General features: G+C 35.3%; 1 long non-coding RNA gene across 3 annotated transcripts in view; it reads right to left on the bottom strand.

The window, feature by feature from the left end:
- Positions 1-7,711, bottom strand: part of LOC123853282 (uncharacterized) — a 125,513-nt gene extending 117,802 nt beyond the window's left edge. For all 3 annotated transcript variants that reach the window (XR_010413305.1, XR_010413303.1, XR_010413306.1), the window contains exon 1: positions 7,403-7,711. This is a non-coding gene — a long non-coding RNA (uncharacterized LOC123853282). The remainder of the gene's footprint in view (positions 1-7,402) is intronic.
- Between the last annotated feature and the right edge of the window lie 5,565 nt (positions 7,712-13,276).

The raw sequence follows: 13,276 nt of genomic DNA, 5'->3' as shown, positions 1-13,276 counted from the left end.
AAAGATATAAAGTGTATAGATTATCTCTTACTGCTTATGCAAACAATGATATCACAAGCAAAAAGTCAGAAACATTGACAAATCTGAGAGTTTTAAAAGTACATGCCTACAAAGCTGGCTAACTACTCTTTGGTCTATGAATCTCATCATTTTATTTAGTTAAAACATAAAATGTTGAAAGGGCATGAAAAACAGAGCTACCAACTTCATTTCTTGGGAATGAATATATACTAAAGGTGTATTTATTTGAAATTTATCTGGGGTGGATAAGAGCTTTCACTCCTATATCTTGTAAGAGTTTGTAAATCTCTCTCTGAATCTACTAATGGGCAGAGAGGTTGACTTCCTGGGGTTGAGGAAAGAGATTGGAACCCATGTTAACATACTAAACAATGATACAGAAGTGTATTTGATCAGTTTGAATGGCCCCAGCAATGCACAGATCACAGAAAAAGACAACAGAACCCCAGATGGAAGGAAGAAGCCTGAAATGTGAGTCCACGTTTAGCAAAAAGTTCTGTTGGTATAAGGACCATAAGGTATAGCTAATTTTGAAACTCATTCCAGTTGGGGACTGTGGGGTATTTGCCTGACCTGGGACCAATGATGAAATACGTGAGCCCAGAAAAAGCTACAACATGTGGGGACTCCTGCAGCTTTGTTGTGGAGTATTCCCTGATTGAGCACAATGAACGAACATAAGAGTTGGCAAATATTCATCTCACCATATATAATACTGATTCCTGGGTAAATCGTGGCAGGGGGGATGGTGGCCGTGGTGACACTTAAGGAAACTGGTGGATGCATGGAGCTGCCCCTCTCAGTGGGTTTCTGGGCCATGAGACCCTGCCTTGGCCAGGTACTCATGCAGCAAATGGGGGAGCTCTATCATTAACTACCAGGAGATTTTAAAGCAGGTTTGCCCTTGCTAGAAGGCCTTTCTCCAAACTGAGCATCACGCAGAAAGCATGGTGATATGCTAATGGATCAGGAGTAGGGCTTTACCTCCAAGGTGGCACCTTGGCTAAGAAGTCAAACCACATTGGGGAGCAACACCAGTAGCAGGAGGAGGCAAAAGGCCAGAACTGATGAGACACAGTTTGTAAGCACCCTTGAGACTCCTCAAAGACATTTAAAGAGGTGCTTTCCATTAATAGGCAAATAGGGATTTGGAGCTCAAGATTTTAGTACTAACAGATATTAATGTTAATGTTCCTAGATTGCATTTGCTCTGTTGCGAGTGTGTTGGTGGAGGGGATGTCTCCCACATTACCTAAGACAAATCTTGAACAAGTTTTTCATAAATGATAAATTAGAAATTATTTTTCCAAGTCACTGTAGCTATTCTTCATTTATGTATGTCATCAGATTATGATTTGTGGCTTTTAATGGTCTTAGATAACTACAGCTTATTTCCTAAAATCACAAAAAGTTATTTTCAACTAGTGAAGTTATATTAAATTAATATTTTCTTTAGTTTATTCCTTTAAAAAATAATGTCAGAGTTTGTGTTTTCTTGCTTGTTTTAATTTTTGCTGTAGAAGTGATACTTGCTTGGCTTACAAAAATGTAAAGATAAAGAAAGCATGAAAAGAAAATAAGTATTACTTATAATTCTACCACTAATTCCTTCTAAAACTCACATGGCTAGTGATCAGGATGTGTCAAACCTCAGAACTCTTTTATTACTCTGTTTTTGACCCATCTAAGAAAGCAATTAATGCCCCCAATTCCTTTTATCTCAGATTCTTTAACTCGGAAGTTAAACTGACATCTCTCAAAATAAGATGTCTTGCCTGTGAGAGTTATCTATCCTTCCTACTTCTTGACTTGGTAAGTTGGTTGAGTGATTTCATGGTAAGAGTAATAATGAACAACAGGATGTCACCCAAATGTACAGAATTTGGTAGCAATGATATTGCTAGCTAACACATTTTGTACTTAGTGTCAAGCTCCATGAGTTTTACATGTATTATCTTATTTGGTCTTCACAAGAACCCTGTGAGTGGATGCTATTATTATCTCTACAAATGAGGAAATGAAGGCACATAAAATTTGAGTAACTTGTCTAAGGCTACATAACTACAGCCAGTGGTCACAAAGACAAACTACCTTAATTTATTAACAATGGGAGATTAATGGGTAAGCTGGCATTTACTAGTATACTTTTCATTTGGTATTGGCTATTGATATACAATTCCTTGCAGTTTTTAAAGTGGAGAGCTTCTAAATTACAATAGAGCATATATGAAGGGCTGCATTTCAAAATGCCAGATTGGTAAACATCATAAAGGAATATAACTCACTTTGGAAGAGGCCAATCATTGATGTCTCTTCTGTGAAGGATAAGTTGCATCATTGTGCTTTAGTTACAGATCATATTTCCAACTCACTCTGAATAAGGAAGGGACATATTTGTTGTATTTTAAATGTTATCCTTAGGCAATGTGAAATTTTGAAATTGGCCAATTTATTCAGGTCAAAGGAAAGAGGTATAGAATTGAATATTATAGTAAATTCATGTTGGGTCATACAGCTTTTTTTTCCAAGAATCTAAATTTAACTTTATGGTTGTAGTAAATCTAATAAATTGTATGAGAACAGATAGATCAAGTTATTCCAGATGAACACAAGTGAACCATTTCCAGCAAATGGAAAGCATTATTATACCACACCATCCTGTTACTCATTCAAGGTACAGAAATGTACAAGCAATGAACCTTATACCTGGGAAGTTTATTCATGTTACCTTTATCAGAAATCACACCTGCTATGATCGTATTTTGCCAACCTTGTTTGTCTGGGGCCATGAAGTATAGGAAGTGGAAGGATGAAGATATACTAGGGGAATTTAATCACACAGAAATCCAATTTAGATAACTTGCACATTGTGTAAAATGAGACTTTTCCACTTAAAGCAGCACTTGCCTACAAGGTATCAAAACCAAATGCTATTTTTTATCACAACTCTTTGAAACTGATGACCACGAACTTTGAGAGGCCATCTGCTGAAGGTGATAAATGACAAGGTATTTTGAGAGATATCAGTACTCTACACTCTCACCAGATCTAAGCAAAGATTCTTTCCTGAACAAGGAACAACAGGACTCATTTTAACCAGTTAAATACAGACTTAAGAACCCATTCTGTCCTATTCCAAATATGATTTTCAGTCCTTAGTTAGTGTTACCCTAATTTCCAGCACATTAAAACCCATTGATTTTTTCCATGAAGGTAATCCACTAGGATAAAGACATTCCACTAAGGTAATGATAAGTTGCTTGGCAAGGAAATAAACTCATTGATCACATTATTAATTACTGAAGTAGTCCTTGTCTTTTCTGTAGCGTTGCTTCTGTTCTTCTTCCATATGTTAATATACTACATTCATTTTTTAATACTTAAACTTTCACTTTTTCATTGAAAATCCAAATAGAAATTTATGCCAAAAATATCATTTTAATGCATTTAATTCTTATAACTAAAATATTCTAAAATTTTTTTCAGCTTGAAAGGAGACTTTGTCACCTGTGTGGTGGAGTTACTGCATAGATTATTAGTGTTGTTGGCAACATCAAAATTATGTTACAAGGGCTTAGGCCTGCCATCCTCATTTCATTAGATTCTCTTCATACTGTAGTTCTCATCTTGATGCCTTATCTATGTTATCCAGGCTTTTCAACCTGGAGAACTTCTTCATCTATCTAAAACATTAAGGCTTGTTCTTTCAAACTAGAAAGATTTGATTCTATTAATTCAATCAGACCTCTTTCTTCCATTAAGAGTTGATTTTTTAAACTTGATTTTTTTAATTTCACTTTTTTTTTTTACCATTTTTTCCCAAGTGTAATTAACATACAGTGTTATTTTAGTTTCAGGTGTACAATATAATGATTCAACAACTCTATACATCACTCAGTGCTCCTCAAGGTAAGTGTACTCCTTTTTTAAATTTTATTTTAATTCTGGTATAGTTAACCTACAGTGTTAGATTAGTTTCAGGTGTACAATATAGTGATTCAACGATGCCATACATGACTCAGTGCTCCTTATTCCCCATCACCTATTTCACCTATCCCTTCAACCACCTCCCCTCAGGGAACCACCAGTTTGTTCTTTATATCTAAGCATCTGTTTTGTTTTGTTTTTCCCATTAAGATCTGATTTAAAGCTCATTTCCAGCAAATTTTCTCTGATCAACCCCATTACTCTTTGATTTTGCCTCATCTTTGATATTAGCATACTTAGATATATTGGTTTTAGTGTTTTGCTTAGTAATTGTACTTTACTTGTGGTTTAACTCACAAGAATATTCCAAGCTTCTCATTGTTGTTCACAACATCCCCTCCATCTTTTATAGTCTCTTGCATCATCTGTCGGTTATAGTAATTCATCGCCTTTGGCAAGCTTTGAGAACTGATTGATTCAACCTTTTATCAGTTGTCAGAACTTTCTTTTTTTCTTTTGGAGGTGATAAATATCAGTCCCTCTAGCTTTTAGAAGCTCCTTCATAGCCTCTTTATAAGGTGGAATACTGTAATGAAAGCAAGTTTAAGCCAATATCTGTCAAATACCAAATAATTATTAGAAATAAAGCACAAAACAGTCATAAGTCCTGGCGTGTTTTCTGTTTGTTTGTTTGTTAATCTCAGGGAATCTTTGAACTCCATCTTCAGCCACTTTGGACACTTCAGGAACAAAATATAAGAATACAGGATTTGTGGCACTATAATCCCAAAGCTCTGCTTTGTCTGGTGTCTCCACTCCTATCACAGAGTAATAGTTGCCATGTCTGATAAAAAGGTGGATTTATCCTGCTATTAAATACAACTTCAAGATAACCCCTTCCTTCACACAAGGACCCGGGGTAGTGAATATTCCCAACTAACCTGGAAAATCCCTGCTAGTAGAAAACCATTCTGCAAGTCAAAGCATCAGCCAAAAGGTATTGAGGGACACTGTTTAGATGTTACAAAACGCATTTTGGGTATACGTGGGAATCGGAAAGGACCAGGTGATGATATATTCAGGAATAACTTTTGTTTGTGTTAGGCATTATTTTGTTATTTTGTTTAACAAGAGCTAATGTTATTCTGACAACATAAAAAGACACTTTTATCTTTTGGAGTGTGATTTTAAATTGTCTGTGTAATGTTTGGTAATGTTATGACTCTCCCATACTACCACTCCATCCCATTTCACAGAGGAGTCATTTTATGGACTGCCTAGAGTGCTGGATGATTCTGCCAAAGGACTGACATTGCACTTTGCTCAGGAGAATCCACGAGGACTGAGTGGGCATGCTCCTGGCTCGCCTGTCTAGGTAAGATGATTTCTTGCTTGCTAATAAATGTGTATTTGTCAGAAGATAGTTTAAGACTTGTTTTTATTATAGTAAGCCACCTGTTAGTGAGAAGTGCTAGCTGAAGGCTTTCTATACATGACAAAAAGAACTCTGAAATTTCTAGAATGCAAAATTGTTGTGTTGGTTAGCAACAATAAGATTTTATCGTTGCCTGGGCATTTGAATAATATATTCTCTAAATCTTCCCCTAATCAGATACTAAACCACCTAAGAAAAACTATACTGATCTATTAGTAATGAGATTTTCTTCCAGACCTTGTCTCTGAAATAGTAGCTGCGTCACAAATATCTTCTTTCTGAGTTTTTTTAAAAAATTTTTTTAAAAGATTATATTTATTTATTTGACAGAGAGAGACACAGCGAGAGAGGGAACACAAGCAGGGGGAGTGGGAGAGGGAGAAGCAGGCTTCCCGAGGAGCAGGGAGCCAGATGCAGGGCTCGATCCCAGGACCCTGGGATCATGACCTGAGCAGAAGGCAGATGCTTAACAACTGAGCCACCCAGGTGCCCCTGAGTTTTTTTTTTTTTTTAAATTACCACCTTCTTTCTAAAAGTATGAGGGTATTCTAGTGGCACTAACAATCTAATCCAAGGTCTCATTTTGTAATATCAGTCAGTATTTCATTTTTACAGAAAGAATGGCTGGTGTGGGTTAATACAGCACATCAGGTAAGTGTAGGTCAAATAGGTTTCTCTGACAGTTCTTTTCCCCTCACCCTTCTGTGCAGCAGAGGGCAGTAGTGAACTGTACATGTTTCCTCTAGGAACAAACCAAACAAATATAATTACATAATTTAAAAATCATATTGAAAATGATGCACATTCAATAGTATTTTTGGTCCCCTGAACACACAGTAATTTACCTGGGCTACAATTTATATATGGTAGCTAATTTCATATCTCAGACTTATGGTCCCATTCAGACAACTTAGGGTTTCAGTGTAACATTGTATTGCATCGTCATTCACAAATCAGATGTGGGCTGAAATTAAATATTTTTTTCCTAAGAAAAATATAATAGCCTAAAGGAAATTTTATAGTGAAGAGGTATTTAGCTATTTCTAGACTTAAAACATTGTCTTCTTCAAGATAAATATAATACTGTAATGAAATTGTCTTCTTTAAAACATTTTTTAGTAAATTAATTTAAAATAGTTTTTTTACCAAATAATCACATTTATGGAATTTTTATTAACTTTTTTTAATTTATGCAATTGAAATGAAGTATTAAATTTCAACTTCTAGGCATTATTTACCTACATATTTTCATACTTATCCATATTTTCCCTTAAATGTCATCTATTGTCTTCCTAGTAAAGAAGATGAAAAGTTAGTGCCTTTACCACCCTCGGGTATTTCTTCGCCATATTCCTCCAAAATACCACTTTATATTATTCAGTTTTAGGCCCTGTGCCTTATTCATAGAGGGCAATTATTAAACATATGTCTACTGAGTATTCAAATAGCTGAAAGAAATTTCCAATTAAGGAGAGGCTACTCACATTTACTCAGTCCTGACTCTGTGCATAGGGTTTCCAGTTGCTGTTAAACCACCATCACACAGAAAACCATTTCTGTTTATCTTTTCAGATTGTAGCATCTGAATAGATCTTTTCAAAGTAGAAAAGTACATGCGGTTCTTGGGAAAAAGCTTGTTAGAAGAGAAAAGATCTTAGATTTTAGTTACACAGCTCATGTTTAGATCCTGGCTCCTCTCGTCAGTTGCCAGACTTCACCACTTTTGCTGCCCGTCTAAGTCTTCTCAGAGATGTGCAGCAGTGGCAATGAACATTTTCATTTTCTGCTTATCTTGTTTGCTTCCATTCTTACTTGGAGGAACCTGCTACTCCCTTGAGGAAGCCCAGTATTTAAACTCAGATATCTTAGTAATTACATTACATATAAATGGAAAATATTCCAATTAAAAGACAAAGTTTGCTAGCTGAATAAAAAAAGAAAATTGAACTATATGCTATTTGTAAGAGGCACACATTAATCACATTAATTAGAAAAATAGAGAAGATGAGGAGCACTTACCTGGGTAGCTCAGTTAAAGGTCTGACTCTTGGGATGCCTGGGTGCCTCAGTCGGTTAAGCATCTGCCTTCAGCTCAGGTCATGATCCCAGGGTCCTGGGATCAAGTCCTGCATCAGGCTCCCTGCTCTGCGGGGAGCCTGCTTGTCCCTCTGCCTCTGTCTCTCTCTCTCTCTGGCTCTCATGAATAAATAAATAAAATCTTAAAAAAAAAAAAGTTCTGACTCTTGGCTTTGGCTCAGGTCATGATCTTTGGGTCATGAGATATAGCCCTGCACTGGCTCCGTGTTCAGCAGGCAGTCTGCTTGAGATTCTCTCCCTCTGCCACTTCTCTCTTTCTCTCTCTCTCTCAAATAAATAAATAAATAAATAAATAAAATCTTTAGAAAAATAAAGAGGATGAAAGTACAAGAAAGAAAAAGATTTCCCATGCAAACACTATTTAAAAAAAAAAAAGCTGGTGTAAGTATATCAATATCAAAGTAGATTATAATACAAGCAGATATAAGTGAGACATTTGATATGGTAACACGGCCAATTCAAGAGAAAGATGTAACAATTCAATATTTATATTCACTTAAATACATATTTTTAAATATAAAAAGGAGAGCTGACAAAATTGAATGAAGAATAAAAGCAAAGTCAATATTGGAGATTTTAACACACTTTTCTCTGTAACTCGTGGGAAAAAATTGCTAAAATCAATAAAAATTTAGAAGATTTGAGCAACACAATTAACCACCTTGACTTTATTGACATATATTGATTATGACTCCTAAAACCATAAAATATATATACTTTTCAATTTCACAGGGAACATTTACCAAAATAATACAAGTCTTGGACCACAGAGTGAATCTCAACAAATTGTAAAGAACTGAAATCATGCAGAGATCTCTAGACAACAGAATTAAACTAGAAATCACCAAAAGTAAAATAACTACAAAATCTGTAAACATTTGGAACCAATCAGCACACTTTTAAATAAACCACTAGTCAAAGAAGAATTTACAAAGGAAATTAGGAGATACTTTAAATTGGATGATTAATTTAATATATCAAAGCCTATGGAATGCTGCTAACACTGCATTTAAGGAAAATTTTATGATTTGTCTCCCTCTCTGGTTTCATCTGGTTTCATTTTTCCTTCCCTTCCCCTATGATCCTCTGTCTTGTTTCTCAAATTCCTCGTATTAGTGAGATCATATGATACTTGTCTTTATCTGATTGACTTATTTTGCTTAGCATAATACCCTTTAGTTCCATCCAGCTTGATATTTTTAAAAGCCAATTTTCTTAAAATTTATCTACAGATGCAATAGCATCTCAATGAAAATTCTACTTTATGTGTGTGTGAAATTGACACATTTCCATAGGAATGCAGAGGACCTAATAAAGTAAAACAATTTTGGTACAGAAAAACAAATAAAGGATGTACAGTACCAGATACAAAGGTTAGCTATAAAGCTGTAATAACTAAAATACTGTAAGATTAGCATAAACACAGACAAACAGACCAATGAACTATAATAGAGAGCCCAGAAACAGTTCTGCACATGATATTCGGTATGCTATATGACAAAAGCACCACTGCAGTTGAGTAGGGTAAATAGTGCTGGGTTCATTGGATATCTACATGGAAAAATGAACTTTGATCTTTTACATATTTGATTAATTAATGAATTAGTTAATTAACTTGAGATGGATCATAGACCCAATATAAAAAAGGAAACAATAAAGCTACCCAAAGAAAACAGTAGAAACTCTTTCAAGACCTTGGTATAAACAAAGATTTCTTAAAAAGAGTACAAAAACCCAATCCATAATAGAAAACATTAACAAGTGGACTACATTAAAAATAAAAATGTATACTTATTGAAAGACATTTTTAACATTAAAACTGCTAAAGACAAATCACAGAGTGGATATTTATGACACATATATTTCATAAAGGACTTATATTCATAACAAAGAGCTGCTCCAAAATAAAACAGACAAAAAAGAATGACATGATGTTTAAAAATGGCCAAAGACTTAAACAGAGCCATCATAAAAGGATGTATCCAAATGACTGCTAAGATATTAAAATACACATTTCACAAAGAAAGATGTCCAAATAGCCAAGCAATCAGGGAATTGCAAATGAAGGCACAATGAGGTAGAGATACACATCTACAACAAGAGCTAAAGTTAAAAAGATTGTCAATTCCAGCAAGGATACAGAGCAGGTAGGGAAAGTAAGTGGTGGAGAACAGGGAACCATAGACACCCTTAGTCTGTGAGAGCTCAAATACCGAACCTAGAAGAAGCCCAGCGGAAGAGAAACCCAGGCAGGGACTGCCAAGTAAGGCTCACCATGGAGGAAGACTTCTCTTCCAGTATGCTGGTGCCTCCCATTGGCCAAACCTAAGTTGGAAGCCAGAGGGCACTGGATGTGGTGATGCAGTTTATAAAAGTCAGGTGTCCCATTGATGTATGTCTCTATTTTTGTTCCAGTACCATACTGTCTTGATGATTACAGCTTTGTGATATAGCTTGAAGCTTTGCTTTTCTTTTTCAACATTCCTCTTGCTACTCGGGGTCTTTTCTGGTTCCATACAAATTACAGGATAATTTGTTCCAGCTCTGAAAAAAGCTGGTGGTATTTTGATAGGGATTGCAGTGAATGTGTAGATTATTCTGGGTAACATAGACATTTTAAGAATATTCTTCTACTCCATAAGCATGGAATGTTTTTCCATTTCTTTGTGTCTTCCTCAATTTCTTTCATAAGTGTTCTGTAGTTTTTAGAGTACAGATCCTTTACATCCTTGGTTAGGTTTATTCCTAGGTATCTTACAGTTTTTTGGTGCAATTGTAAATGGGATTGATTCCTTAATTTCTCTCTCTTCTGTCTTATTGTTAGTGGATAGAAATGCAACTGATTTCTGTGCACTGATTTTATATCCCGCTACATTGCTGAATTCCTGTATGAGTTCTAGCAATTTTGGGGTAGAGTCTTTTGGGTTTTCCACATGAAGTAGCATGTCATCTGCGAAGAGTGAGAGTTTGACTTCTTCTTTGCCAATTTGAATGTCTTTTATTTCTTTCTGTTGTCTGATCACTGAGGCTAGGACTTCTAGTACAATGTTGAAAAACTGGTGAGATTAGGCATCCCTATCCTGTTCCTGACCTTCGGGGAAAAACTCTCAGGTTTTCCCCATTGAGGATGATATTCACTGTGAGTTTTTCATAGATGTCTTTTATGATATTGAGGTATGCTCCCTCTATCCCTACACTGTGGAGAGTTTGGGACCCTCAACTCTATGGTCATCTAATCTTTGAAAAGCAGGAAAGAATATCCAATGGAAAAAGGACAGTCTCTTCAATAAGTGGTGCTGGGAAAATTGGACAGCCACATGCAGAAGAATGAAACTGGACCATTTTCTTATACCTTACACAAAGAACTCAAAATAGATGAAAGACCTAAATGTGAGACAGGAATCTATCAAAATCCTAGAGGAGAACACAGCCAGCAACCTCTGTGACCTTGGCCACAGCAACTTCTTCCTAGACACATCTCTGAAGGCAAGGGAAACAAAAGCAAAAATAAAATATTGGGACCTCATTAAGATAAAAAGCTTCTTCACAGCAAAGGAAACAGTCAACAAAACTAAGAGGCAACCCATGGAATGGGAGAAAATATTAGATAAAGGGCTAGTATCTAAGATCTATAAAGAACTTATAGAAGACATACGAAATGGCCAACAGACATATGAAAAAATGCCCCACATCCCTTTGCATCAGGGAAATGCAAATAAAAACCACAATGAGATACCCCCTCACACCAGTCAGAATGGCTAAAATTAACAAGATAGGAAACAATAAATGTTGGCAAAGATGAAGAGAAAGGGGAACCCTCTTAACCTGTTGGTGGGAATGCAAGCAGGTACAGCCACTCTGGAAAACAGTGTGGAAGTTCCTCAAGAAGTTAAAAACAGAGCTACCTTACAACCCAGCAATTGCACTACTATGTATTTACCCCAAAGATACAAATGTAGTGATTCAAAGGGGCACCTGCACACCAATGTTCATAGCAGCAATGTCTACAACAGCCAAACTGTGGAAAGAGCTGAGATGTCCATCAATAGATGAATGGATAAAGAAAATGTGGTATATATATACAATGGAATATTACTCAGCTATCAGAAAGGATGACTACTTAATCATTTACATTGATGTGGATGGAACTGAAGGGTATTATGCTGAGCAAAATAAGTCAATCAGTGAAAGACAATTATCATATGGTTTCACTCATATGTGGAATATAAGAAATAGCACAGAGGATCATAGGGAAAGGGAGGAAAAACTGAATGAGAAGTCATCAAAGAGGGAGAAAAACCATGAGACTCTTACTGTAGGAAACAAACTGCAGGTTGCTGGAGGGGAAGTGGGTGGGAGGATGCGCTAACTGGGTGATGGGCATTAAGGGCATGGGATGTGATGAGTACCAGGTATTATACACAACTGATAAATTACTGAATGCTACATCTGAAACTAATGAGGTACTATATATTGGCTAATTGAATTTAAATAATAATAAATAAATAAATAATTTTTTAAAAAGTCAGGTGGATCTGAAGGGGCAGAGATCCAGCACCACTTATTTATTTATATATTTGTCATATCTATCAATCCATCAATTTATCTATTTATCTACCTAATCTATTTATTTTTGAATTAGCTTGTGTGTGTGTGTGTGTGTGTGTGTATGTGTGAAAGTTGTTGCACATGTAAAATGAAATCAAATGGCCAAAGAGATTGAGAATCACAAACAACTAATATTTATCTACTTACTACATGCTAAGCATGTTGACAGAAACTTCCAGGCTTCTTGCTTAAGGTACAGTATGATTAGGTTTTTTTTTTTCAGTATGATTAAATTTTGGTGATGCGAAAAGGACATTAACTAAAAACAGTAACATAAGCTGCAACAGAATTTTTTAATGTTTTTTATTTACTTTTTGTCTACTTGATTGATGAAGAAATGTGTATTATGGTTGAAGAACAGAAATCCTCATGGTAGAACATATCAATACAAAATAGCCCTTAATTTAATTCCTTTTATCTCAGATTCTGCACTGATATGAATAGCACTTCAATGTTTCAGAATTTTTCACATGTATCTTAGTCCATCTCTTTATTTTAACCTTTTATTGCTATTTTGTTTTAAATGTAATTCTTATAAGTCAAATGTTTTTAATTATTAATTAATTTTTTAAAACTTTTCATATGTAATTTTATTTTTACCTTTACTTCTAATCTATATAAATAGTGGGCCATATTTGAGGTGCTTCTGCCCTCTATTTGGATAAAAGGCTCTGTTGGATTGGCATGCCCATGCCATCCTTTTTTTAAGTTTTTCTTTAAATTCCAGTTAGCTAACATACAGTATAATATTAGGTTCAGGTGTATGATATAGTGATTAAACACTTCCATAAAATACCCAGTGCTCAACACAAGTGCCCTCCTTAATCTCCACCACCTATTTAACCCATCCCCCCACCCACCTTCCCTCTGATCAATTTGTTCTCTATAATTAAGTCTGTTTCTTGGTTTGCCTCTTTCTCTCTCTCTTTTTTTCCCCCTTTGCTCATTTGTTTTGTCTCTTAAGTTCCACATATGAGTGAAATCACGGTATTTGTCTTTCTCTGACTTATTTCGCTTAGCATAATACTCTCTAGCTCCATCCATGTCATTGCAAATGGCAAGATTTCCATTCCTTTTCATGACTGAGTAATATTCCATTATATATATATTGGTTATATATATATATATATATATATATATATATATATTCCATTATATACATACCACCTTTTCTTTATCCATTAATCC

The sequence above is a fragment of the Mirounga angustirostris genome, unplaced genomic scaffold (assembly GCF_029215605.1).
Source record: "Mirounga angustirostris isolate CCGP_5_RB_7025 unplaced genomic scaffold, mMirAng1.0.hap1 SCAF_7, whole genome shotgun sequence".
In the NCBI taxonomy this organism is placed as follows: Eukaryota; Metazoa; Chordata; class Mammalia; order Carnivora; family Phocidae; genus Mirounga; species Mirounga angustirostris.
This window is presented reverse-complemented; position numbering and strand designations above follow the sequence as displayed.